The 23,465-nt window shown below is 48.4% G+C and overlaps 1 protein-coding gene and 1 long non-coding RNA gene across 6 annotated transcripts in view; one reads left to right on the top strand and one right to left on the bottom strand.

Moving 5' to 3' along the window:
• The window catches only part of LOC148039421 (uncharacterized), a 44,046-nt gene that overhangs the window by 7,399 nt on the left and 13,182 nt on the right, over positions 1-23,465 (bottom strand). The window lies entirely within an intron of this gene.
• LOC148039422 (uncharacterized) overlaps positions 1-23,465 on the top strand; it is a 41,505-nt gene that overhangs the window by 7,248 nt on the left and 10,792 nt on the right. Inside the window, exon 3 of the long non-coding RNA XR_015692788.1 lies at positions 13,290-13,434. This is a non-coding gene — a long non-coding RNA (uncharacterized LOC148039422). The remainder of the gene's footprint in view (positions 1-13,289; positions 13,435-23,465) is intronic.

Genomic DNA, 23,465 nt, shown 5'->3' with positions numbered 1-23,465 from the left:
CATGGGACACTACTAGCAAGAGGATATACACGAGGGCATGTGTTACAAGTGGTGGGTATAGCAAGGTAAGTTTCTTATCTAATACTCGTGTTCACAATTTATGTTGAGGTGATGCTTGTGTGCATGGGTTTTGGATGGTACTAGTGATTGGAGTTCGAGGAGCTAACACTCTGGGGCTATGGCCAACCATGATCAATAGCCGAACTCGTCGCCTATGTAGGCATCCGCATTTTTGCTTTGACAATGACATTCAACTTTAATGTGATCATTAAATTTAATATCAATTTCACAAGTAATGCTATTTGTTACATTAAATTTTAATGTTTGACGATTCAATTAAAGGGCGTTAATCTTTTTTTTTTAATGTTTTCTTAATGTCTCAACTTCAGCCCTCCAAGCACACCCCTAAGCAGACCCCTCAAGCTACCCTCTACTTACCCACCACAAACCCAAAAAAAGAGGGGTGGGGGGGCAGGGGGTGGGGGGGGGGGGGGGGGGGGGGGGGGGTGGGAAAAGATAGTTCTACATTTAATGCAAACTACTATTGAAATCTTCTATTTCTACAAGCAAGTATCACTTGTATCTCCAATATTTTGAACCTGCGTATTTCTTCAACGATCTCTTGCTCTCTCTAAATCTCTTCCTACTTTAAATCACAATCTTCTAACACACCATGACCTCTCACAATGTGCCTCCTTTCATGCACTGACTACCAGTGAACCTCAACACATGGAGAATGCCCGAACAGGTTCTTCCGAACCTAAACACACGCACACGTACCCTCCTAAAGGATGTTCTATGAGCAATCATGTGCCGTGCACAATCATCTCCCAAACCTGTGGAGGAGGTAGCTCTTTCTAGAGCATGCATTATATTATCTAACTCATATAGCCCATGACATAAAATGCCAGTCAAAACCGAAGTCATGTGTTCTTTATCTCTAACCATACATCTGTCATCATCAAATGTGAGTTGCAGACCACACTTTGCCGAAGAAGAAATAGACAACAAATTCTTCTTTATGCCTAGCACAAATAATGCATCCTGCAAACGGAGAATAGAGCCATCAATGGCTATCTACACAATCTCCCCAATACCTCTAACAAGGCTCAGACTTGCCAATAGGAGTTGCAATAACGGAGAAAAACAAATCCTTGCGGGATATAATATGCCTAGAGGCACCACTGTCAAAGAACCAAGTGCTCACATCCTCAATAGAGCTAAATGCTCTATCAACCCAACAAGAGTCATAACTACAAGTGTAGAAACAATAGTCACGGTCTACAACAAAAGACACAGACTCGGTAGGAGTAGGTGCATCAGAAACAGACATCCCTGACTCCTCCTTGACTATGCACTTCCTACATTCTGTAATGTAGTGACCTGGCTTCTTGCACTAGTGGCACTTGCCCTTCTTGGCTTGCATGCCCTCCCTGTTTCTTACTGCTCTGTGAAGAACCTGAAGTCCCAAAGCTCTGCAGAGCATTTTTAGCTTGGCTGCCCTTGCCCTTCTACCTTGCCATAAAAGCCTGCTCAGAGGCTATAACATCCACCCCACTGTTATTTCTTGTTTGCTCTTCCTCTAAGAGCAAACTAACATAGAGATCAACTGCGCATCCGAATAATACTCATCTACATTCATAAGCTGCTCACATGAGTCCTGAATTTTATTTAGATGATCCTCCATAGAATCACCTTCATCTATCTTCACACTCTCAAGCTCTTTCTTAAGGAACGAGATGGCTGTCTCATTTTTTCCAACAAGCATCTGCTCAAGGGTCAGCCATGCTTCTTGTGAAAGCTGCATACCAAATGTGTGGGATGATAGACTGCTAAACTGCCAATGCAATCAACGACAATGCTTGAGCATCCCGTGTGTCCCAAGCCTTTTGTGCTGCTGATCTTTGGGAAAGTGACTGAGCTAGAGTGGCCTGAACAAGTTGAGCAGGTCTTTGACCACGTCCTCCTAGAGGAGGTGTAACTGGAGCCACAACTCCAGGCCGAACTTCTTCACTGCTGACATAATCCCAAAGATTCTTTGCAATCAGCACATTTTTCATCATATATTAGCCATGGTAAATGTCACTGATCAAAGAGCACAACAACAATACTTCAAGAGGGACCAACCTGGAAATCTGAGAATTTCCATAAATTACAGCAAGCACCCTGCTGTAATTAGCAAATCTAATCACCCTCTGTCAAAAAACTGTCTGATGTACACGCTGTCCAAGGTACAAACAGTGCTCAGCAACACAAAAAATGTAAAAGCCCCAAAATTTCTTGTCCCAAAATGCACAAATTCAGTCTATTACAGAGACTTTTACTGATGTACATTTGTCAATGTCTGAGCTGACATCAAAAGCCCCAAATTTCTGACCCAAAATTCATAAAATCTCTGCAATAAATGTGTCCCAGACACTTGCACAAACAGAGATATGCTGCCCAGGCACAAGTCCCTTCCAAAAGATTAAATATGAATAAAATTTTGATAATTTTTTTCTTTTACCTCCTTTATGGGTGGCTGAACTGAGCTGTGATGGGCAGTTCGGTGGTGGCAAAGCTCAGCAGAGCTGTCGACTACAGGCACATGTTGCTGACAGCTGGGTGGCAGCGCACAGGACAGCTGGTCAAAGCAACTGGCGGGCAGCAGCTGTGCAGACCAGGAACATGGGCGGGAGCTGACCAGCGAGCTGAAGTCCATAGTCAGACTGGCACTGGAGGCGGACAGGCCAGGGCCAGGTGGCACAGGGCTGGCTGGGCGCTGCTAGCGCTGGTGGTGCAAGCACGAGCAGCCGCAGGGAACTGGAGGCTGGCATGCACAGGCCAGCAAACTGGGCGCTGTGGTGGCGGACCTGCTGCTGCAGACACTGGAGGTGGCTCTGGTGGAGCTGAGAACAGCTGGTGGTGGTGGAGCTGCTAACACTGGAGGTGGCAGCTCTGAAGTCTGCTCTAATACCAAATGTGAGATGTGAGAGAATGCACAAAGATCAAAGCTCAATTGAGAGTACAGTTTTGATAGTGAAGAGAGTGTGAGTGAAAACACAACTCCCAATGCAATAATCAAAAGAGTGTAATGTGCAAGTACAAAGTACAACCCTTAAACCTTAGGGTTGCTAGAGTGTGTTCACACCCGAAAGATGTAAAGCACGATAAGTGCCCAAACTGTGTAACATAGGCACATAAAATAAAAGAGAATAAAGCTGGGTTTAAAAACCTCTCGTAAGGAGAGTAAAAAAAGCCTCGGTGTCCTACCGAGGACCACTAAAGCTCCTCTGTGAGCGTAGGCGCAAGTCAAACCCAACACAAAGGCCAAGCCCAAGGAGACGGAAGCATTCTTTAGGCTCTAACACAAATTCAAAGAAGACTAGATGCCCACACTGTGGAAGGGGACACATCTGGAGGAGAAGTGTTGGAAGAGGTAACCTCACCTTCATCCAAGAGCAAAGGATGGAGCTAAATCATCTGAGCCTTTCTCTAACTCTACACTAGCTATTACCCATAAGTCTATGTTCCTTCACATCCGTGAGTTGGAGGAGCCTTCTTCAGTGGTGGTTAACTCATCTTCAAAGAGCCCTTAGCTCATTGATAGTGGTGCTTCAAGTCAAATGACTGTACTGTTGAGCTAAAAATACATTAGCTTGACTTAAACATCCCAAAAACACGCTTAATTAATGAATAAACCTTATTATTTTATTAAGAAGCACGATCCTAGAGAGTTACTGTATCTCACATGCCAAACCCTAATTTGGGTGTTCCAAACTTTCTATGAACATGCATGCAACCACCACTCTCCCTTAATCTCGTTTTTATAGGTTTCAAGAGCCATATCTCTGCTGCCCACACCCTATTTGTAGAGGACATCGTAGTCAGACCTTCCCCTTGTTGTATACTATCATTTGGCGCCTAATTTCAGCCTTAGTCTCCACCTGTGAGTTGCCGCATGCATCCTGGAGCTATCGCTTGCACCTAGGAGCTGTCACCTAGTACCCCAAAGATGTCGCCTATTATCTACACCTTGTGTTTTTACTGTTGACGTCATCAAATGGACCTGTTGCCATCTGTCAGACACAGTCGCCATCATCCAGAATCTATATTTGCTAAGTTTCTCTTTCCTCCAACTGTCGCCTACACTTCCTGCACAGTCATCTACTATTTTCAGCTATCGCCCAATTTTTCTCTCCTCAGGTAATTGTGTTTTTTTTCTTTGTCTCTCCTCACTACCTGTCTATATCAAATCCAACCTCTTTGGCTACATTTGCTAGTGTTCGACACACGGAGGTTGCCTTGCTGCGTTTTATGATCTATTCGGAGTATAACAAACTCTCCAACTCATAACCTCCGCCTTGATCCCAGCAATACATGAGTTTGAGATTCAGTATTCACTGCATAGTGTGTTTGCTGCATGGGCATTGTACATTCAGTAGTCATCCACTTTATTATTCATTGTGTTCACTATCTCTAATTGTGTTCTGTGTTATCAATTTGTGCTTTGTCATACGATTGGTTTTGTGTTTTCTACATTTAGAGTATTTCTTCACATGGTATCAGAACTTGGTACTCTCTAAGAAACCTTGGCTTTCGATCGGAAAGCTCATCCGTAGAAGCATGAACAATAGAAGGATTAGATACTTCGAATGCACACACACCACCACTCCAATCTCCCCAACCAAACATGGACAAAAACGATCAGGAGTGGGCCTCCCAACTTTCTACTGTGAAGAAATACCCTAACACAAAAACACAAATAACACCATACAACAAAGCACAAACTGATAGAAGAACACAATTAGGGTTAGGGTAACTCAGAGACAATGAACACAGAGAATGAATGAAATGATATAACTATTGAATATACAATGCTCATGCAGCAAACACACTATGCAGTAAATGAATACTATATCTCGAACTCCTGTATCTCAAGGATCAGGATAGAGGTAATGAGCTGGGGAGTGTGTAATTGTTAACCCCGGTGCAAAGAAAGTGAACAGAAAGCAAAAGAAAATCGAAAAGATGCGGGACAAGTGGAAAAGACAGCCCAACGGAAAAGCAGGAGAAAAATGGCTAAAAGCGCAATGAGAAAATTTAAAACCCATGGCAAAGGTAAAAGGGGAAGGGCATGTCTTAAATATAAAAGCATACCCTAAATCTTTGTAAAAGAGCGCCAAGCTCCCTCCTATGCAATTTGTAAATATAGACGGGCATAGGTGAAGGAACAATGTAAATAGGAAGGGAATAGGGAAAGAGGACCTAGGCTAAAATGATTGGTCATGTAAAAAAAAGAGATCGGTACCCAAAGGGGAAGTGAATGAAGAAGCTCATTCTTGTGTGCAATCAAAACTAGATCTCCTCTTCTCCTTCTTCTTATTCTTGCTTGCTTGAGCTTGTGCTCAAGAGAGGGAGTGTAAGGGAGTGAGTGTGTGAGGGTGAGAGACCGTGGTAGAGAAGCTCTCAATCTTCTCCTCTCTTCTTCTTATCTTCTCTTCTCTTCTCTTGTCTAGCACATGCTATGGAGCTTGGAGCTTGAGGATCGAGCTTGCTTGAGGTTGCTCCTTGGATCATGGAGCTACCGGAGAGCCTGCGGAAGGAGACAACTCAATCAAGCATGAAGGTAAGCTCACTACACTTGTAGGTGTGAGAGCGCATATGGCTATATGAGAGGTAGCCACTGCACTTGGCTACAAACGCTTGAAGCAAGAAGCGATCCGTGGGTCTTGGCAATTGAGCAAGAGCTTTCACGTTTTGGTTCCGTTGTCGGAACCACGGATTCAAGCCTTGAGTGCTTGCGCGCTCCGAATCGAGCATTGAAATAGGGTTTACCCTGAACTGGTGCTTGAGATAGGTAGGAAGTGAGGGATTTGAAGAGGTATTCGATCTCCTTTGCAAGTAAGTTTTTCTAGTTTTTTTGATTTAGTAAATAGGTTGGAGTAGTGTGAGTTGTTGCTTGTGATTTGGATACATTTAGGTAAGGAAAAAACAAGGAAAACAGAGAAACACACAATAGGATTTCTATTGTAATAGCAGGCCCAAAACAAGGAAAAGAGAGCTTCAAGGCATTAAGACAACAAAGAGAGCGAAGGGGAAGGAAAGACTAAGCAAGGAGGGGGTTTAAGAAGTCGAGAGAGAGAGAGAGAGAGAGAGAGAGCTCATTTGTGTGCAATCAGTCAAAAGACTAAGCAAGGAGGGGTTTAAGAAGTCAAGAGAGCAGAGAGAGAGCTCATTTGTGTGCAATCAGCCAAGAGAGAGATACAGGGCTGAAAACCATTTCATGCTTAGCGATCTTCACCACCGCACCTTTCGATCCCAGTAGGTAAGCTCTGAGTGTGCCTTTGTATTGGATGATTGTTCCCAGGATCATAGTTGAAGGATTGATCAAGGTGTGTGTGAGAGTTGGCAAGATTTTTGTCATTCTGGAACTTTCAGTGCCATGCTCGGACAAATCCATAGTCGTATAAGTCTCGCCACAGCTTGGACAATCCAAGCCCCTAGTCTACTCGGACGAACCATACCAGTCCCAATCCTAGACTCGAACTCGAACAACGTTATTCAGCCTCGAACGGCCTATTGAAAAACCCTTCATCCACAGTTTGCGTTTTTGCATTTCTGTGTTTTACGTTTAGGGTTTGCAGCCCCAAAAGGGAGCGCCATCCTAGACTAACTGTGCTTATTTATAGGCCACTCTTTCATTCATTCCTCATGGCTGATTCATTCAGTCCGTCACCTCTTCTCTCCAACCTCTCCACTACCCTCGCACCCCTTCAGGAGGACATTGCGGTTCGTGGTTCATGGCTGTCTTCATCATCTTCCTTGTGCTACGGCACCCTTGTTCCCTTGTATCACATTCACTCCATGATTCAAGTCTTCATCATTCCACTCATCAGAGTTTCCTCTCTCTTCTCTTCTCTTCTCTTCTCCATGTTTGCCGAGTTCACTCCGTGTTCCTCCCCGCCAACCCTACTGTCTCGTTGGTATGTCATCTTTTGACATGGTATCAGAGCTGGATCTGCTCACCTAGCAGCAAAGATCCTCCACTCCAGTGAAGGCAAAGACTGGTAGGGGGTTCGGCATCCACTTCTCTTCTTCTTCCGCTGCATCGAAATCTCGTTTTTGCAGATTTCAGGTGTTTCAGCTTGCTGTCCACACTCTGTTCACGAAGGACATCTCAGTCGAAGTTGTCCATTGCTGTCTCCACCAGTTGGCACCTGATTTCCAACCCTCTTCACGCAATTTGGAGCTTATTCCAGCCAGGCGACTATCGTTCCTATGCAGACCTGCTGTCGTACAACCGGCCAGCCTTATCTAGCTAACAGGCCGCAGCCATTCTTCGGAAGGGGAGCCCCATTGGCTCTACCCGCACCTAACGATATGAAACCAGCCGTCCCTAGAATGGACATAAATCCTACAGGCATTCCTAGACCGCCTGGTCCTTATGTGACCCACCCACCGAGCGACGCTCCAGTACACTACGTGGAGGAGCCGAATGATGAAGAGACCTACATATACCCTTACATCTCGCATGACGACGAGGGCAACACGGTCCTCATGGATTATTGACCCGTGCCAGTGATGGCGTTAGGACGAGGACGGGATAGAGGCCTAGGAGAGCAGCCACAGGATCCAGTCACTTGTTGGACTTGCGGATACCCCGGTCATGTCTCATCACGCTGCCCTGAAAGAAAGCAGCAAAACGGGGACAAGGCTAACCAAAGGTGCGCAGAGTGCGGAATCACCCATCTTTTCATAGACTGCCCAAAGCGGAAGCCGTCCTCTAGCTCAGCTAATTTGCCATCCGTCCCATTGGGGCTGTCTGGTGTCGAAAACCCCGATGGGGAGGCCACACCTATTCCCTTGCAAGTTATGACCCGAGCCCAAACGAAGCAGGCCGGCATCTCTCTGCCAAGACCTAGCAATCTTGACGCAACCTCAATAGGAAAGAAAAGCCGCAGGCGGAAAAAGAAGAGATCGGAAGCTAAGGTCACATTAAAGACCGAGAGTGCTACGACTCTACCTACTGGAAAGAAAGTCTCAGACGCGGAGACAGAGACTTCAGCCCCTAAGACAGCCGAAAAGGGAAGCGCTAAGATAGAGAAATACCCGCATCCAAAGCGACAATTAGAGGCCATAAAAAAGGTGAAGGAATGGGTGAGGGAGGCTCAACAGCATCTCAAAGATGCTAAACCCATCATAGAGGATGAGATCGATGATCTCTCCAACATAAGCACGCCAATGTCACCGCCTCAACCTAAGTCGGCCGAAGCAACTATGCCACAAGCAGTGCCGCTGAGACCAAGCCTAGACGCAACAGAGCCACAGATCAGCCGCGGCCATTGGCCCGAACAGTCTAGGCTAAAGGAAGGACGAGTATCTAACGATCTCCTGACCACGCTAGTGACCACCCCTGTAACACTTAGCCTGGGAGATCTGCTTAAGCAGCACCCTGCCCTATGGCAAGACCTTAAGCAGTGGGTCGAGGGATCACAAGAGCAAGTCACATTAGACCCTCGAGACCAGGATGCAGAAACACAATTGCCAAGTTTGACGCTGCACTCCATGCCTAAATCTTTGCACGTCAACGCCTTTTGGGAAGGCTCTGAGATGCACGCAGTCCTGCCGGTCCTAGCCCTGGGTGACACAAGGAAGGGAATCGTAGACACGGGAGCCGGGGTTAGTGTGCTTAGCCATGCAGTGCTTCAGACTTGGGGAAACCCGCCTGTCGAAGCTGTTGGGTTTAACATCACGCTAGCAAACGGTATGAGAGTGAAGCCATTGGGGGTTCTGAAGAATTGGCCAGTGAAGATCGCAGGTGTCCAGTTCTCTGTCGACTTTATAGTCATGAAGGGAGTGGACTACGATGTCCTATTAGGCCGACCCTGGATGCGCAACGCTAGAGTCATCGAAGATTGGGGTAACGGCTTGATCTTCCTTGGCAATAGAACTGACGCCGTAAGAATAGAGATGGACACTTGGAAGACCTCACCAATCGACCTAGACGCCATCTCTGCTATGCTCAAAGGGAACACTCAAGTCAAGGAGCCCTATGGATCCTTGACCAAGTATATCCCATACCCAGAGGATGAGCGGGATTGGATGCACATCCTCGCTACAATTGACCTGCCATTCTCAGACCATGAGGCGTATGAGCAGGCCATCAAAACGATCGGCAAGACAAACGAAGCACTCTCTACACCAATCTACATGATGGCAGCAAGCCTCCATGGAAGGCCTAAGCCTGTTACCTTCCAAGTGCCATCCAACAAAAGGGAACTCTAGGGGGTACTGGAATACCTAACGGACCAGCTAGCTAGCAACCCAGCTGCCAACTTCAAACCACTCCAGGACCTCTTAGAGGATTCCAAGTGGCAATGGACCAGGATGCACGAGCTGAACCTCATGTATAACTGGGCCCTGGTTCCTGACCAACGACACGAGGCATACCAAGCCCTAGGAGACGATGAGCAGTCGAATGACAAAGATTCCTGCGATGAATACGAAGACTGTCAATCCTTCAGTGATGAGAGCGAGGGTGAAGTGGATACCATAGAATACGACACTGAAGGACGAGAAATTGAGCAGATACGAGCAGACGCCAAGCCGCAGAAAAAGCAGGCCCTTAGAATGGACCAAGAAGTCATGCGCATGAAATGTGATCGTGCTTGGTTGGAATGCATAGGAGCCGTAGACCTTGAGCAAGCAGGCCTAGCCCAACCAGGAACGACATCAATACTTAGAACCGAATCGCCATCTGAACTGCGGCCACCAGGGGAGACCACCTCTTCTAGCGAAGATGGAGGGTTTGACTCTGAATCGGAAGTTACTTCGGATAGTGACCCAAAGATCCCTAGGCCGCCCATGACCCGACGCACCAAGGGGGACTTACCCGTCCACCTGAGGCGCAGACGGTTAAGGCAAGATAAGGCAAAGCACCCCAGGGATACACTATCAGAAGAACAGCGGAAACCGCAGGACCTCCCTAAACGCTTCACTAAATTCAAAAAAGGGGATAGGGTAGTGGTCCTGTTAGGTGCCAAGCGTTGAGGGCATACGAGCGAACCAATCGAAGGACCAGCCAAGGTCAAGGAGGTAGACCTAGCCCTGGATGGGGAGACACCCCAACCAGTGTTCATTGTCGATGACTTGACTGGTGAAGAAGAGTTGAGTCTTATCGCTCTCTTGCGGGAGTACATAGACGTATTTGCCTGGTCCTTAGAAGAGCTACGGGGGGTAGATCCGAGTGTTGTGACTCACAATATACCCATGACGTCGGATGCAACGCCGGTCAAGCAGCGACCGTACCCCATGAATCCAAAACACGCTCATGCTGTCAAAGAGGAAATTGACAAGCTGATGAGAGCTGGATTCATTTAGGAAATTGAGCACACAGACTGGGTATCACCCATAGTCATTGTGATGAAGAAGAACGGCAAAATTCAAGTGTGCGTCAATTACAAGAAGGTGAACGCTGCTACGAAGAGAGACAACTATCCCTTGCCGTACACTGAGCACATGCTTGAGAGGGTGGCAGGCAAGGAAGCCTACAGTTTTCTGGATGGCTTCTCAGGGTACAACCAGGTGTAAGTGCATCCTGCAGACAAGCACAAGACCGCCTTTGCCACTGAGTGGGGCGTCTTTGCATACATAGTCATGCCCTTCGGATTGACCAATGCCCCTGCCACTTTCCAACGCCTCATGTGCACCATCTTTAAAGACATGCTTCGCAAGGAGTTAGAGGTCTTTGTCGACGATATGTGTGTCCATTCAACCTGGATCGAACACTTAGACAAACTCCGCGTAGTCTTTGAACGGTGCCGCTTATATCGTCTCTCCTTGAACCCCTTGAAGTGTCACTTTTGGGTGAAGCACGGATGCATCTTAGGACACGTGGTGTCGAAGAACGGCATTGCCACTGAGGTCAGGGTTATTGTTAACCTTCCACCCCCAACTAGTTACAAGGGAGTTCAATGCTTCTTAGGTCACACAGGATACTATCGGCGGTTTGTGCTGAACTACGCACTGATCGCCAGGCCATTGTACAAGCTGCTGATTGTCTTCGAGTGGACCGAGGCATGCCAACGGGCATACGAAGAATTGAAAAGGGCTCTAACAACAGCACCAATTCTACGAGCCCCAGATTGGACCATTACCTTCCACGTGCACATCAATGCTTCTAAGTTTGCCGTGGGGACAATGTTGTGCCAACCTGGTGAGCATAACTTAGATTACCCAGTGAGCTTTGCTAGCAGACAACTCACTGAGACGGAGATGAATTATTCGACAACAGAAAGGGAGGGACTAGCCATGGTGTTCGCTGTGAAGAAATTCCGGCATTATCTATTGGTCACACCTTTCATCTTCTTCGTGGACCATCAAGCCCTGCTCTATTTGGTGAACAAACCTTGTGCTACAGGACGCATAGCTCGATGGTTCCTCCTGCTCCTGGAGTTCGATTTCTCCGTGGTGGTACGAAAGGGAAAACAGCATTACATGGCTGATCACATGTCCTGTATACCCACAGGAGAAGCCGCTGGACAAGGCATCATTGACGAGTTACCTGACGCCCACTTATTCCACCTGTCCAGCAAGAGAGATCTATTTAAGGCTGATCTGACGCCATATTGAGCAGACGACATAGTCCAAGTGCTCGAGCACGGACTACCTGAGCGACCAATAGAAAAGGCACGACTTAGGCGCTTGATCTTGAAGATCCAGCCCTACCAGCTGATTGCAGGCCAACTCTATAGGCTGGGGCAAGACGGATTGCTGCGTAGGTGCGTGTGTGAGCATGAGATGCACGATGTGCTCTCAGAAGCGCACAGCGGCATTGCAGAAGGACACTTTAGCGGACACACGACAGCACGGAAGATGCTACAGTCCCAACTATGGTGGCCCACACTTTTCCGCGACGCCAAGCGATTTGTCAAGCATTGTGACGAGTGCCAACGGACAAAAGTCCCAATTCGTAAGGATCAAATGGAGTTAACCCCAATTATTGCTCGCCAACCCTTCAAAAAATGGAGAATTGACTTCATAGGACCAATCAACCCCGCGGCGCAGTACTCACAAGCCAAGTACATCGTGGTGGCCACGGATTACCTCACGAAATGGACAGAGGCGAGAGCCACACGAAAAAACGACGCTAGGACGACTACCAAGTTCTTATGGGAGCAAGTGATCTCGCGCTTCGGTTGCCCCATCGAACTGGTTAGCGACCAAGGCACACACTTCATCAACGAAGTGATAGCACATCTCCTATCCACCTTTCTTATCATCCATCGCAAATCCTCACCATACTACCCTCAGGCTAATGGCCAGGCAGAATCAACTAACAAAATTCTTATCAACGTCCTGACTAAAGTAGTCTCAGCCTCACGAAGCGACTAGGACAACAAGTTGATGGCAGCCTTGTGGGCCTACCGCACAGCTTATAAAACGGCCATCGGCCAAACCCCCTTTAGGCTGACCTATGGGACTGAAGCAATTCTACCATTAGAATTCTTCGTCCCTAGCCTAAGAATAGCACTCCAAGAATGATGGGAAGGGAAGGAAGCATGGACGCAACGCCTGGTCGAGCTGGAATGCATATCAGAGAGCCCTTATGCACAGGTGTTGAGAGAGACATAGAGATTCATGTTATGGTAGCAGAGCTTCTTCGCATCAACAACAAAGAGACTTCTGCAAGGGTCATTGTTTGTAAGCCTGTATCCAACATGGTGCTCTACCCCTATTTATATAGTAGTCAAGGGGTAAAGAGAGTGGGCTTGCTTTTTCAGTGTTTTTTTAATGACTTCATCGATGATAAAGTGAGAACACTTTCTTTTAGTATTTTTAACTATGTCATTGATGACATTAGGAAGAATAACTTCTTTTTTTAAAGGACAAAGATAAAAATTGACAAGCACATGGGTGAGGACGCATTGTCATGCATCACTCCAAGGCGGGTGACTACTTCACGTTGGGGAGTTCTTTGAGTGTGATCTCGCTCTGCATCTCGACGTCTCTTTGGAGCCATGGAAGATGCTTGATGGATTCAAGCATCACTTCTGCGTAGGTGTGGAGACAAAGGGAAAGATTTGGCTTATTGCAGTAGAGCTTTGTTGCATGAACAGTAGAGAGACTTCTGCAAGGGTTGTTGTTTGTCAATGTGTATTTGAGGTGACGCTCTACCCCTATTTATATAGTAGTTGGGGGGTAAAGAGAGGACACTTACTTTTTTAGTGTTTTTTAAATGACATTATGGATGATAAAGAGAGAATGCTTTCTTTTAGTGTTCTTAACTACGTCATTGATGACGTCAGGGAGGGAGACACTATTTTTTACAGCACGAAGAGAAAAATTGACAAACACATGGGTGAGGATGCATCGTCAGGCGCCAGTTCAACGGAAACCATGGGATCATCGCATTACGGATCGGGTGGCAGAGAGTCGTGGGAGGCAGAGTTTGTAAGTATATTTTGATTTCTAGTTTTTTAAAATTTATATTTCTTTCAATTCTTTATATAATTTGGTCTAATACATTGTGTCTCATAATTGTTTGTATATATCGTAATTGTTTCATCTTCTAGCCACCCACGCACTTATCTGCGAGAAAGCCCAACACAAGAGCTGGTTTGCAAGCGCATCAAACGGCTCGATGCCACCTTTGTGTCGCTAGCCCTCAGCTATGACCGCTTGGACTTGGGTCTATTAGCGGAACCCTTTGCAACAGAAGTGCGCAATATGCCTTGCTCTTGGGAGACTTTTGAATTCGCCTTTGCACAGGCTTCTCGCTCTGCTGCTGAGTTGCTCGGTGGCGAGGTCTCCAAAGAGCAAGCCATTAAGCAACGCCTCATCACGTCATATGATCCACGGACCACTTCTGCTATCACTAACCAAGAGATCGCAAGGTTATCCCACCTTGCTGATACTGGATCACCCTTCTTGAGGCAGTGGTACGCTCTTAGGTTGCAATGGGAGGTTGACTGATGTCGCATAATGACCAACGCCGAACAACGCCTAGCCATCAAAACGGCAGAGTATGATCCCACCTACGTCGCGCCTACCTCGTATAGAGTGTTAACCACTCTTCGGGGCCGACCCATGAACGAGCATATCATAGGGCATCCCTATCTTGACCGCCTCTTAACAGAGGAAGAGCTCCACATCGCCAGTCGAGTCGACTCTGGTGACTTCCTCACAGACGTCCTCACATACATCACACACGTAGGGATTCAACCCTTTGATCTAGACCGCACCACTCAACTGGAATATAACCCCAGCTTCTACGCTTGGCTCCTGCACAAATAGAGCGACGCCCTTTCTGCTGAAAGCCCTTGGTCTCGCAACCTCCAATCTTGGGACGGATTCTTCTTTTCCAAAGGAGGAAGGGGTAATAAGGTGGAATGTAGTGGAATGTAAAAAAAAATAAACAAAATAGAATCTAAAAAGTAAACCAAGTGTGAAACGTCGGTTAAATTTGAAATGCAAGGGTAAGAGGTGATGATAAAAGTCTGAAAGGCAAAGTTAAGGCTATGTTCAATAAAGTCTGCTATGCGTTTATTCTTCCAGCAAATTAGTTGTCAAAAGCACTAAAAGTGAAAATGGTTGAACGTACAGGTGGCGATCATGGCAAGCCAGGACAAAGCGGGCAAGCTCCCCTTCTCGAAGGAGGAACAAGTAAAGTACGGCCTCACGGTGGAAACGAGAGCTTTCAACCAGTTAAAGTTCCGCCACGTCTTCAACCTTGAAGACGTGGCCATCGAAGAGCCGGCGGTACGCCAAATCATAGAGCAGTGCCACCTGCAGAAGTACCTGGACGCAGTGGGCCGGAGGGTGGATTACACCCAGTGCGTTGATTTCTTGCGCACCTTCAATAGGAACAGAGGCACCATCACGGTGCGCGACAATGAAGCCCCCAGACAGGTGCAGATCGAGCTGACCCCTGAGTTGGTGGAAAGGACACTAGGGCTGCTGAATAAGGTGGAAAGGAAGCCGAAAAGAGACATCTACGCCATGTTGGGAATGGACAAAGTGAAGGTCCATACCAATGACGGAATTAGCCTGGCGGACCTCCCCAACCCAAAAATTCAGCTACAGGCAAAGATGGTGCACGCCTTGTTCTCAAGCCAAAGGTACAACAGCATAATGACCCGAATCAATGTACCTCTGCTCGACAGCATTGCGGCGCAATTGCTGGACGAGGTGAACCTTAATGGGTTTGTGAGGAAGACAATAGAGGCTTCGGCTAAGGCCCTGGCAACAGGAGGAAGAGCCGCGGGAGGGGAGTCCCCATCGTCCCGATCAACCCGCAAGGCATCATCCTCCAAGGCCTCCACCATAGGGTTTGGAGGTGTCCTTACGGCAATCATCCAAGAAGCGCTAGGGCAAGGACGAGCAGGAGAAGACAAGAAGGGAGGCAACGAAGAAAGTGACGAGTCACCGTCACAATCCCCGCCTCACACAAAAGAGCAGCAGAGGTCATCTGATGAAACGGAGACAGACGCAGACGAAGAGGGAGAATCCCATGGCACACCATGGAGGCATGCGGAACAACGAACCAAAGCCCTGCATGGAAAAATAGAAGAGGAGCGAAAGAAGAAAGAGAAGGAAGATCTGGAAAGGGCTCGAAGGGAGTCAGTCAAGGATGAGGAGGAGAAAAAAAAGAAGACCGAGGAGGAGCTGAGAAGGAAGGAAGAGAAAGAAATAGAGCTGGCAACCCGTCGCTCCATCGAGGAACGGCACAAAAGAGACAAGGAAGGCGCAGAGGGCCCGCACCGAACGGAGGCACCTGGTCCCAGTACCAATGTGCCGGAAATCGCACCCCTGCCCCCAACAGAAGGAAAAGGAAAAGATCCAATGATGCCAACTCTCCCCCTCTTCATACCTCCCATGCCAGCCACTCCTATCATGACGACACTGTTAGAGATCATAGCCAGGCTGGGCAGGTGTGCAGTGTGCAGTCGGACAGGCAGTCGGACTGCACAGTCGGACTGCCACGTGGCAGTCCGACCAGTGCAGTCAGTCGGCTGCATTTAATGCAGCCGACAGGATATTTTTCTGCACCCTGTTTTTTGGCAGATTCTGGCTATAAATAGCCGACATCCCCAGCAGTCTCTCACACTTCTCTGCTCGCAGATTACAGACCGGTGACACGCACAGATTCCGTCTCTGTTCGCAGATTTCAGACAGGAGACAGTGCAGACTGCAGCGGACTTCGAAGTGAACAGCAGGTTGCATCGTCGAGGTGGAGACACGCAGTCCAGCGCACTGCGCCCGTGTATATATCTGCATATCTTTGTATTCAGCACACTTTATACAGCAGATCTTCATCTTCCACTGTCTCTTTCTCTCTCTTCTCTCTCTGCGTTCTCTCTCTCTCAGTCCTACGCTTCCGTACCGCTGCACTCTGACATGGTATCAGAGCAGTGTTAAAGGGCTGACTGAGGGCAGAATCAACCTGAAGAGGAGTTTCTATCGCAACACAAATTTGCGTTTTTTGCATTTGAGGGCAGACAGGAGGGCTGCGCCTTGGAACAAGGCTGAAGCGAGTGTGGGCGCACAGGAAAGGAGTCCAAGTGGTGGATTTGCTGCTGTTTACTGCTGTTTGACGCGGAGGAAGTTTGAGTTTTCAGCCTACAAGTGCACGTTTTGCTTTTTCATCACCTCCGACGGGTGAAGAAGGTTCAGGACGCGGAAGAGCCTTAGCAAGCTGAGTTTTCACAGTCAGAGGGGGCTGCTTTTGCGTTTGTGAAGGCATTACAGGTGAAGATGTCTACAGAGATTGACTTGGAGTCCAGTCAATTATGGATCGGAAGGTGCCTGTCTTACCGGCTCTTCCTGCAGATCAAAAGCTCGACGGCAACAACTACCGCATTTGGCGCGTCATGATGTTGGCCATCCTTGAGTCCTATGATTTGGCGGAGCTGGTACAGGAGGAGATCGACCGGCCCTCGATAAGAGATGAGTCCAAACTCTCTTCCGATGCTCGTGCGGAGTTGGCCAAGGCTCAATCTCATTGGGACAAACTGAATGCCAGGATTCGTTCCTTTCTCTTTCTATCATGTACTACAGCCGTGATCACTCACATCGAGCACTTGACGGTGGCTCGGGAAATATGGCTGGAGCTTGATCAGATGTACAATCGGATGACCCTTATGAAGCGGATTTCTTTGGAGGTACAGATGCGGACCTTGTCCGTAAACAAGTCTTCTTCGCTGCGGGAGCACATTAACAAGCTAAGGCAGCTTCAGATGCAGGTTCAGAATGCGGGGAAGCCGATTTCCTCCAAAGACATGGCGATCACACTTTTGTCCCAGTTGCCGCCACGATTCGGTACATTTTACTCTGCCCTTATTGCTTCGGGGCGAGAGTCTACTCTTCGGTGGGAAGAGTTGGTTCCTATGGTCTTGGACCAAGAGGAACAGTTAAAGGGACACAATGCTTCCAAGTCGGAGGCGCTGACAGGTCAAGCCTCTCAGAAGAAGGGGAAGGACCAAAAGAAGAAGAAGGGGGGTAGCAAGTCAAAGAAGGACAAGAAGAAGGACAAGGACAAAGACTCCACATGCCATATTTGTGGAAAGACTGGCCATTGGAAGAAGGATTGCCCTGACAAAGACAAGAAGGACACCAACAAGAAGGACACTAAGGATTCTGGAGCGGTGGCTGCACCCTCATCAGCTGCATTTCTTCATCTAGCTGTCATTGAAGACGCTTCACTGAATGCTTCTGATGCTGCGATGACGGCTCCCCAGGCTCGAGAGTGGATCGTTGATAGTGGTGCCTCGCGGCACATGACTCCTTCATCAAATGGTGTTGCCCAGTTGCGACCCTCGCGTGGGCAGATTCTCATTGGAGATAGCTCTTCAGTATCTATTGCAGGTCGGGGTAAGATGCAGCTTATTCCAGATGGACGAGGTGGTACCCATACCTCAGAGGTTTTGCATGTACCAGGCTTAGGGTACCATCTCCTGTTAGTTCATAAGATTTGCTCCCTTGGCCTTTTGGTGGAGTTTGACAGTACTCCGGTGCGAGTCCTTGATCGTGGATCAAGAAAAGTTCTATCATCTGGATATGAGGAGAACGGCATTTATAAATTGAAGTCTTCCACCGCCCTCTCTACTCTTCTTCTTACCTCTCAGTCACAGTCAAAGTTATGGCATGCTCGGTTTGGTCACCTGAACTATGATTATCTTCGAAGGGCATCACGTGGACAGCTTGTTCGAGGGTTGCCGGATATAGTGGTGAGCCAACAGCCATGTGTCTCCTGCATTCGGGGGAAGCAGCATAGGGATGCCATTCCCCACACAGCTTCGCGGCGGTCTACTTCACCGATGGAGCTGGTATCTACGGATCTATGTGGCCCTATGAGGAATGAGTCCTTGCGTGGGAGCTTGTACTTCATGCTGATCGTAGATGACTACAGCAGGATGACATGGGCCTATTTTTTGGCATTAAAGTCAGAAGCTTTCTCACACTTCAAGGATTGGCTTCTCTTTGAGGAGAACCGATCGGGCCGGAAGTTGAAGACCTTGCGATACGACAAGGGCGGTGAATTTGTTTCTAATGAGTTTGCTCGGTTTTGTGCAGATAAAGGAATTCACCAGGAGTTTGCCAAAACCAACACTCCTCAAGAAAATGGCATTCTTGAACGGAAGAACCGCAGTGTGATCGAGATGGCGCGCACCATGATGGAGCACCGACAGACCCCTCAGGTTCTGTGGGCCGAGGCTGTGGCTACTGTAGTCCACATCCTTAATCGATCCCCTACTTCGGCCGTGGAAGGGATGACCCCGTTTGAGGCTTACTTTGGGACGAAGCCAGATGTTTCTTACTTTCGGGTCTTTGGGTGTGATGCCTATGTTCACATTCCCAAGGCTCACCGTGATAAATTTGAAGCAGCTTCCCGAAGACAGGTATTTGTTGGCTACAGCTCCCAGTCCCAAGGCTATCGATTGTATGATCCCGTAAAGCGGGATGTGTAAACTAGCCGCGATGTGCGGTTTGTGGAGGTTCCGGCCATATCAACGAGTGAGGAGCATCCCGTTCTTGGAGATCCAGGGGAGAGTTGGGCTCCTGCTACAATTCCACTGGAGCCCGTGCCTTTTGATTATGATTCTGTTTCTGACACAGAGTCACCCAAGGTTCCACCCCAAAAGTCGACGAGAGCAACGTGGTCACTTGGCTACAATTCTTGGTGGAACGGGAGCTGGCAAGAGAAGCGGCCATGGCCACCCCAGCATCAGGAGCCAAAAGGGCAGCCACGGCTGAACTGGAGCCAAGGCTGGAGCTGAAAAGGCAGAAAATAGAAGACGTTGTCACCACCGCCACCATGCCCCACCCCCCACCTCCAACAGGCCAATACAATGAATATGTTAAGGAGCTGCTCTCGCAGTTAGAAAGGGCCAGGGAAGAAAGGAGGACAGCCGTGGAGGAGCTGGCAGCAGAATGAGAATCACAAGCCGCTCTCCAGCTCGAGAGAACAAAGTAGATAACAGAATATCAAAGGGAGATCGCTGCGCTCAAGGAGGAAGCCAGCACTAAGGAGGCCGAGGAATTAAAGGCCTTGAAGGAACATGACGCTGCTTGGGAAGAAAGGAGAAAAATCTTGATGGAGCGTCTCAACGGGGAGAGGGAAACGAATGCTCATCTTCGGCGCAAGAATGATCAGCTATCTACAGTCAACCTGAAAGCACAAAGCCAGCTTAACAAGATCAGACAGGAGGCTGCAGAGCTGGACCAATTAAGGGAAGAGCAGGTGCGAAGAATGCAGGTAAAGCTGGACCAACTCAGGCCCAGCAACAACAACTCATGGCAATGACTCTCCATCAGGGGGAGAGCCTGGAAGATATGGAAAAAAGAGCAAAAGAATAGGCTGATCACAATGAGGGGAGAATACGGGACTTAGCACGCCGGCTAGCCAAAGCCGAAGGAGACAGGGTGCTGGCTGAGAATTAGGCAGAGGCGGCCCAACTCTCCATGATAGCACAGCAGCACACCTTCCTCAATACACTGCTCCACTCCACCAGACCGCAAGGAAATGAAGCCAATGATCAGCTGCAAAGGAAACTAACCATTGCACGCAGAGCGCTAACAGCAGGCCTGCACGTGCCGCTGCAGCTAGGAGGCCCGCCGCAGAGCCTAGAGGAGCAAAGAAGATATCTTGCACAGGTAGGCCTGATAGCGCAGGAAATAGATGAACTTGGTTTCACAGAGGCGAAGGCACAAGAAGACGAGCAAGCAGAAGGGAGTGAACCAGAGTTCGATCTGGGACCTCAGGAGGAGGAATACGTCCCACCACCCCCTCAGCCACAACAAGCGGAAGTGCAGCCCCCTGATACGTCTGCTGAGAGAAGAGCAGCCCAGGCTAACCGCAGGAAAGAAATGGTAGAGAAGGCAAGGAAAAAGCTGAATGTTAGACCTATTCCAAGACAATCTACCCCTCTCCTACCGCGCCATCAAGATCCCCCTGCTGAATTCCATGCCGAATTGATTATCTGGGAACAGCAGGAATATAACCGCGACCCCTTCGACTTGCGCTTTGAGTTTCCCGCTACCTTGAACAGAGTACTGCCCATTCAACTTGTAGAGGACGTCATCACTATGGGTGCAAGGCTCAAGGCCAAGTGGTTAGTGGAGCGCGAGGCCCACCCAACTGCTTGGGGAGCCGAGGACCGCGAATTTTAGCAGGATAAAGTCCTCCAGGTGTCTAGATCAGTGGAAGGCTATAATTGCCAACCCACCCGGAGGAGACGCATTTTTTACGTCAACCTTGACGCGTGGATGGCATTTTGCAACACCCTCCCTTCTGAGAGAAACGACCCTACTTTTATGCCGTATCCTCGAAGGGTAGGGGTCGACTTTAATCCGTCCATCCACGGCAGGTTCGACTTCCCTATTATCTATAACACCAATAGCACCTCCCATAGGGACGCCCTTCTCTTCACCCTCCCTGATTTGTACAGCTCTATAGATAGATTTCTTAGCAAGTTCACCTCCTGTCCCGACCCCGCCTTCATAACCACTTGTAATTATCTTAGACTAATTAGGATCCTAGTCCACCAAGAGCCCGCACCCCAAGAACGCCACCTCCCACCCCTCTATTTCGACCCCAACGCCATAGACAACAGCACCATGACTCGCCTCATGATACGCGCTTCTCTTTTGCCATCTTTCTGTGTTGCACTGCTCGAAGATATGAGCGACAGCAAATTCACCTAGTGCAACCACCCCTTCCTTTCTACCACCACTCTCAAAATCCGCCTCAACCTCAAGGGCTACTTGCTGAGTCGAAGATTCCTTAACAAGGCCCCCCGCCCTCCGCCATCCCATTCCCGCCATTCAAATGACGAGGACTAAACTCCCGTCATGCCCTTGTATCGCTTGTCTCCATGTATACGCCTCTTTATGTTATTAATTTATTTTTTTAGGGAAAAAAAAAAAAAAAAGAAGCACCACAATCACCGCACCTAGGGTTCTCCCTAGCCCCCTCCCTACTTCACGCTTAGGGCACATCAAGGGCAGGACTTTCAGACCTGTCACCCTAAGACTTGCACCGCACCTCCAACGAAGCACGAACTGGGTCCTCAAGTGTAGGACGTTACCAAGGGCTTGCCCAAGGTTAGACCCATCTCCCAGTTCCACTGCCACGGGCACCACACACTACACGGCGAGCCAGACACACCCCTTAGGGAGTGCATAAATTTTCTTGCAGGTTATGTTCGCGTTTCAAGAAATGGCTACCCGCGGAAGAGGATCGCCCACGGCATCCTTTAATGATCAAAACTTCTTTTCATGTGCCGGCATCCAACCATCTGCATGCTGATGGCTACCCTGATTGAACCAAGTCAAGGTAGAACTGCCATTGGCATAGATCTTGGAACCTCATCGTCCAATGATCCATGCCCAACACCTCAAGATCTACGGATCACTTATTGATTCCACAAGCCTGAAGATCTTCTACTTAAAGACAAGGATCTTCAATCAAGGCCATGGATTTTCAAGGCAAACAACATTCGGGGGATTTCTCCAGAATAAATCCCTCCAATACCATCCTCCTAAGGGATTGCTTATTGCTTCAAGCGTTTCGGATACTCAAAAGACGACCGGCTACATAAGGGGCGCCACAACAGTGTGAAAGATGCCGAGTATCTTCATGGAACCTAAAGCATGCCGGAATCTTTCCTGGTCATCGTCCTTAAACCCCATCACTTATCATTCACCCAACCACATTGGAAGCAGTGTCATCCACCCACCTGTTCCACCTAGCAGCCGACCTAACTAGCCACTACGTCCCACCGCAGTGCCATGGGACTGGCACTTGGCTAGGAGGGGGGTAATGTTACCGTGTTTCCCGCAGCACAGAGGAGCGGAAAATGGAAAAAAATGGAAATAGCAAAAAGGCGCAGGATAAAAGCAGAAAAACGCACCTTGACCGGTAACCAGTCCCTGAAAAATTAAATGTTCGGACACGACCCTCAAAAAACCTCGGTGTTGGCCCGAGACAACAAAAGAGAAAAAGGGCGCACCATTAAAATGTGAGAGCACCCCTGAATCTTTGTAAAAGAGTGCCAGGCTCGCTCCTGTGCAAAGTATACGCATTAGTTGGGAATAAGATAAATTAGAATGGTGGGAAATTGGAAAAAGGGCCTAGGCTACGGCCGGCCATGTAAAAGGGGGAAAAGGGGATGACCGCCCAAAAAGGATTTAGGGCTTTGTATATAAAGTTGAAAAGTGAATGAGAAGCTCATTCTTTGGTGTGTGGCAAAAAGAGTCTTCTTCTTCCTCTCTTCTTCTCTCCTTTTTGCTTGTGTGTGCTCTTGAGAGAGGGAGTGTGAGAGTGTGAGGAAGTGAGTGAAGGGATCAAGAGGGTGAAGCTCTTCACCATCTCCTCTTCTCTTCTTCTCTTCTCTTCTCTTCTCTTCTCTTGCGTGCGCGGCTATGGAGGATGGAACTTGGAGATGGAGGAGGTTTGAGGATGCTTGAGCTAGCATCAAGAATCGTGGAGCTACCGGAGTGCAAGAGAGAGGAGGGTACTCGATCGAGCATCAAGGTAAGCTCACTACACTCGTAGGATCGACGGCGCGTCGGCTAGGTGAGAGATAGCCATTAAAGCTCGCTTGGAACGCTTGAAACAATAAGCGGTCCGTGGGTCTTGGCGGTTAAGCGAAAGGTCCCACACCATCGCCCTGACACTAAGTCAAAATGCTGAAGCCAAGAATGAAACTTAGGCAATAAGCCCTGCATCAGCTCCACAATAGCAGAGGCATTCCTAGCCTTACATGAGCGGACGACCTCGTATGGAACAAGTGCAAGATCGGGTTGGGGTTCCAACCCCTACACAAGATCCCATAGTTTCTGTGAGTCAAGGATATATCTCATCAAGTTCGATCAAGTTGTAAAGTTTGACCCGTTAAAAGAAGTCTTGTCATTGAATGCATGCTTAGTGGAAGATGAGGTAGAACCATGAGGTGTCGAAAATGTGGGGTATGATGGATGTG

The sequence above is a fragment of the Lygodium microphyllum genome, chromosome 2 (genome assembly GCF_053477565.2).
Source record: "Lygodium microphyllum isolate KBCC chromosome 2, Lygodium_microphyllum_v1.1.10, whole genome shotgun sequence".
NCBI lineage: Eukaryota > Viridiplantae > Streptophyta > Polypodiopsida > Schizaeales > Lygodiaceae > Lygodium > Lygodium microphyllum.
Note: the sequence above shows the minus strand (reverse complement) of the source record. Positions and strands in the feature narration are given on the sequence as shown.